Below are 5371 nucleotides of genomic sequence, written 5' to 3'. Positions count from 1 at the left end.
TGTGACACCAGGGCATAGTGAGAGTCTGTCTCAAAAAAAAAAAAAAAAAAAAGATTAAATCAAATTGAATTAAAAACACTAAAATAAATGTAATATTATCTATCTCTAAGAGTCCAGGTCACAGATCTAAGAGTTTTCTAAGGAAACCCACTAGTCAAAGAGAGAAAGAGTGAGAGAGACTCTTCAGTATTAGCATGTAAAACTTTTTGCCAAGATCGAAGTTGATCAAAATATATGGCTAAAAACAAGAACCCACTATTCCTAAGCTAACTTTATTCAGAGATGTTTGTTCTGATTGAAACTTTATTCTTTTACTCCCTTTTGTGTATGAATTTATGCAGAGCATAGATACCATTTACTCATTTGCTTTTAATGTAGATTCAAGATTCAGTCTGAAAAGTAAACCCCCTCTGCGTCCAATTTGCTTCAGTTTGTTGAGCAAAAATAGTTCTTCTTTTCATCGCTGCGTACACAAACCCTTTTATTAATAATTTATCACAATGTTCCATAGCAGAGATAGAGCAGACGCCTACACTGTCATTACATGCTCACAATGTGGCTCTGCAGTAGCTGTGGCTTCCCTGCACCTGCTGTCACCTGCTCCTTCCCTTGTCTCTAAGGCGCTGCATTTGCTATTCTGCTGCCCGTGTAACCTTTAGCTCCACGTTGGATGCTGTCTGGTAGGTGTTCGATGGGAAAGCAGATGGATACAGATGCCGTGACTCCATGCTCACCCTCTACCTCCTCTTGCATTGTGACATGGAGTGGAGAGGTCCTGCGGGGTGGCTGAATCAGGACCCTCAGTGCTGGCACTCACTCACCCACTAATTAGTTTGGAGAAAGATACATTTGGGGGCAGGGCCCCATCATGTGCTCCAGGAGGACATCTGACTCTTTTCCAGGTCTGAGGGAAGAGAAGATTCCTCATCAGATGAATACTTGCAAAATGAGGTCCTTAAAGCCAGTCATTCTCTACTCAAAGACTAGACAGCATTCAAAACAGACTGTGGAAGCCCAGGGCTCCTTGTCCCTATAACTCTCTCCCCTGCCTACCATGCCTGACTGGGAACACTGTCTTTTCTTGTCCTCTGCAGAAAGGACCCAGCCTCAAAATCTTGCTTAGCTTCTTTGAGCAAGGTCTCTCCTTTGAGCAAGTCTTTGGTCTTCGTGAAGTGTTTGTGTTTCTAGAAATACCACGTATTCAGCGCTCATGCGTATTATCGCATTTAATGTAACTTGGTAAGTGGGGGATTATTGTGTTCTTGATAGAGAAGCTAGGATAGATTACAAACACAGTTGGTAGGGGATGGAGCAGGGTTCAAACCCTTCTAAGAGTATCGCCTGCCCCTATAAGGACCATAAAACAGATATAAAAAGCTTTTCTCTTACCTACTTTCTCTCCTCTTCATATTTTATTTAGATTCTGTTCAGAAAGAAAGTTCTACATCATAGATCTTTTGACACAGAAATGACCTGTCTTCTGAGGCCGGCACATCTTTTGGCCATGTGGACCTTGGCAGATGGAAAGGAGAGGGAGCAGGAGGGGAGTTAGGAAGTCCACAAATCAGGAAGTCTGCAGGAATGGGAGAAAGAAAGACAAATATATGAAAGTAGAAATCAAGAAATAAAGAAAATTCTTACTGCCACTGGGGTGTTACCTTTCTCCTAGGCATTAATCGCATGCAATTTATCATCAGTATAAATAGTGTGAAATATATATTTGCTTTTTTCATGAGATGTCCCTTTAGCTCTTGGTTGGATATCAGTTTCATAGCACTTGTCTTTGGTAATCTTAGGGGAAAAAAAAGTAAGAGAGATGGAAAATTACCACCCAGAGCTGGGGTTTTAATGGTTGAATTTTGGACATCAGTTTTCAATAAATATCAAAGATAATTTGGGTAAGGGTGATTCTCTGGAACCATGTATCCTGCTACGGCCAGCTTCATATGCGGCTACCCATAGAAGATCAATTGGGCTGGATAAAGAAGCAAATTAATTTGCCCAGTAAGCAAGCGGCATCAGCAGAGCAAAATCCTTTCTTATACAGAAGTTTACAGAGACTTAGGTTTTTTCACAATAGCTGCCTTCAGAATGATGAATAAGAACAAGTCAGACTCAAACTCTGCCTCCCTTCTCCCAGATGCCTCTGGGCAACTCACCTCTGACTCATGGCTACATGTAGAGGTTGGGACTGAGAACACCTCCTATGTCAGGCTGTGTGGTTACAAGGTTCTGTGGGGCTAACATTTTATAGCACTCAGGACAGTGTCTGGCAAATGGGAAATGCCTTGTTGAAGGTGTGTATAGCCATGTATGCTTATATACATTGTGTGTACACACACATGTGCATGCGTAAAATGATTCTGCAACACATGTGCATGCGTAAAATGATTCTGCAGTCAAATCTCGATCTGGACTTGTCTAGAGAATGTGACACAAGGACACTGAATTTCCTTAAAATGCATGGGAAAAATACTACAGAGCCAGGCATCTGGGACACTTCTGTTTATGCATCTGTGGTTTAATGTACAGGGTGCCCCCAAAGTCTCCCCATGTAGGAGAAGTTACGAAGCTTGCACGGCAACAGGCATCTTAGGATGGGTTCAGCATGAAGAACGTCATGTACATAGAAAGAGGTGGCCAGCATATAGAGAATATTTGGTAAAATTTGGTAAATAAAGGTACATTTAGCTACAATTTCTCATTTCCCCTATGTATGGCAACTTCTGGGACTCCTGTAATTTGGTTGTTTCTTTTTGCCTTTTACTGACATATTGTGATTGCTGTGACCCAGTGGAAGTGTGTCAAGATAAGGCTTGCCCACCTCTGGACCTTCATGCGGACCAGCAGGTAAGGACTGTCTCTGAGGAGGGCCCAGGGACATGCACATGGCTCAGCATGTCCCTCCATCCATCCATTTTCTCTGCGGAGTCTGTCCATCCCTTAATGTCACCACTGTGTGGTCCTGAGTCAAGATGGGTGGAATTCCTCCGCTGGAACTTAGCTGAGACTAATTGGACACAGGGTGTTGTTCTGACTTAGAAAACACATTATTCATGATTCTGATATTTTTCCCAAATGACTCCCAAGAAGGGATTGTGAGTCAGTTAATACAAAACTGAGGACTCATACATCCGACTATGTATTTAGGATTTGGTGGTAAAAGGCGGAAGGGAGGAGTGGAGTTGCAAAGCCAGGCATGCACCCTGAGGTCTCAACATTCTGGTGGCTGCTGCAGGTAGGACATTTCCTACTGTGGACTCATGAGTCCATCAGACCTTTATTCGCTCCCACTTCTGCTACATCCCAGAACTTGCCATTCATCCTGTTTCCAGCTCAGCTTACCAATGCACAACTAATGGATGTTAGTATTTGCTTAGTGATACTGTGAGATTTTGAACTTGTAAAATTATCCACTTGAAAAGCCCACAGACAATATCGTCATGCTTAAATACTCCATCAAGGTCAGCATGGAAGGGATGGGAGCAGTTTGGACAAACAGCACAGATTCAAGGCACCTGTTACCCAAACTAGTCGCTCAATTAAAAGAGGATTATTTTTAATGGCTGAAGACCAAATAGAAGTGTTTTAAGTGTTTACTGATCCACAGAGCCATAATAGGAAATGGTGGAGTGCCCTGACTTTGGACCCAGACAGATCTGAGTACCACCTTGGGTTCTGCGACTTGCCAACTGTGTGTCCCTGGGAAAATCAGCTAACCCCCACCCCGCCCCAAGTTTCAATTTCCTCATCTGAAAAGTAGTACCATAATACCTATGTTAGGGGGTTGTAAAGACTAAAAAACGGTATAAAAACCTAAGCATAATGCCTGGCACACAGACTCAATCAATACTCGGTGTATGGACCTCGCTCAGAATGAATGTACCAGGCTAATTTCACGATTTAAAGATAACAGATGGGAAGGAATCTAAATAACAGATTTTAGAATAAGGTTTCTGATTAACCTTTTGATCCCTTTAGAATAAAACAACATTGCTTTGTTTGTTCTTCTCAATCCTTGGGAGATTGTGTTTTTTGTTTTTTAACTAAAATCAGGAGGTTCATTGCCAGAGGACCTGATTTTATGAACAAGTTATTTTCTAAAAGTTTGTTTTGCCTGTGGGATGTTTGGGATTATTTTTATTTCGAATAGAAACAATGTTGTAATTGGCAAGGACATCCCCAGGCCAGGCCAGCTGTAAGAGCTTATTTAAGATACAAGTAGCTAGTGAGCTGTCCACCCCATGCCTCCTGCAGAGACCCCTCTCCAAACTCAAAGCACATGCAGTTTCTCACCTGCTCAGAGACTGATGGCTTTTCTTCCCTTTGGGGTTGACCCAGACTCTGCTTGTCATCAGGCTCTAGATACCACTTTGCCTCCCACCTTTCTGCCCGCCGAGACCACGCCTCCCCAACTCCGTCCCAGGTCTCGCCCCTTCATACCTCTCTGCCTTTGCACGGGGCGTTCTTGCCGCCGGAAAAGCTTTCTTTGCTTCCTGTTTCTCCTTGTCCCTAGTTCACCTGTAAAAGTTCATATCTTCCTTTCAACACGTCTATCTGTTCTTCCAGGGCTTCATACACCTTCACTGTTGCATCTGCCATGTTGAGGAGGAACGATCAGGTCGTAGAGACTGTTGGATTGGTTATGTCCTCTGCCTGGTCTCTGTAACTGGCCTACAGTGATGAAAATAACAAAACAAATAACAAGCACTTTTTAGTTTTAGCCAGGCACAGTTCTCTAAACATTTTATAGAGATTCACACATCTAATTTCTCTAGTAAACTTAAAAAGTGGAAACTCATTCTAAACATGATTAAACTGGGACACGGAGTAGTTGAGCAACTTGCCTGAGGTGCCCAGCCTGCCGGTAAACGGAGGAGGAGCGGTAAGCAGCTGAGATGTAATCTGGGCAGATATCCTCCAGACGAGAGGGTCTTGCCTGTGAATGACTGAATGCCTATTGGCTGAGCTCTTAAGGAAAGGTGTTGTATACCTTTGTGCTGATGGGGAAAAGGAGGAAAAGGGAGAAAGTGAGTGTGGAGAGACAACTGCCTCCTGATACAAGGAAACAGCCCTGAGAAGTAGCACCAGGACCGGTGCCTCAGGGACAGGGTGGTGGTGCTGTGGGCCTGCAGTTGAGGACGACAGTGAAAGCTCCAGGGGTCTATGCCAGACGTCCACCAAGGACAATAGGAGAGGCCTAACTCTTAGAGAAGGAGAAGGTCCAGTTGGCTGCCAAAGGCTTGGTAATGATGCTATAGAAGGTTCGGACCAGCTGGCAATGCCCAGGAAGTTCTTGACCTTTAGGGCCTGTGTTTAGCCTCCTCCATCAGCTTGCTCTTCCCTGTTCTCTGCCTATAACCTGCTCCCT

The 5371-nt window shown here is 43.7% G+C and overlaps 1 long non-coding RNA gene across 1 annotated transcript; it reads right to left on the bottom strand.

Moving 5' to 3' along the window:
* Nucleotides 1–469: 469 nt before the first annotated feature.
* LOC111725496 lies at nucleotides 470–4657 on the bottom strand. Its single transcript, XR_002773550.1, has 3 exons — nucleotides 4444–4657; nucleotides 1390–1573; nucleotides 470–904 (listed from the first exon to the last, which is right to left on the bottom strand). It is a non-coding gene; the product is annotated as an uncharacterized LOC111725496 (long non-coding RNA).
* Between the last annotated feature and the right edge of the window lie 714 nt (nucleotides 4658–5371).

Source organism: Otolemur garnettii, unplaced genomic scaffold, assembly GCF_000181295.1.
Source record: "Otolemur garnettii isolate 467f Iridium unplaced genomic scaffold, OtoGar3 scaffold00042, whole genome shotgun sequence".
Taxonomy (NCBI): domain Eukaryota; kingdom Metazoa; phylum Chordata; class Mammalia; order Primates; family Galagidae; genus Otolemur; species Otolemur garnettii.
Note: the sequence above shows the minus strand (reverse complement) of the source record. Positions and strands in the feature narration are given on the sequence as shown.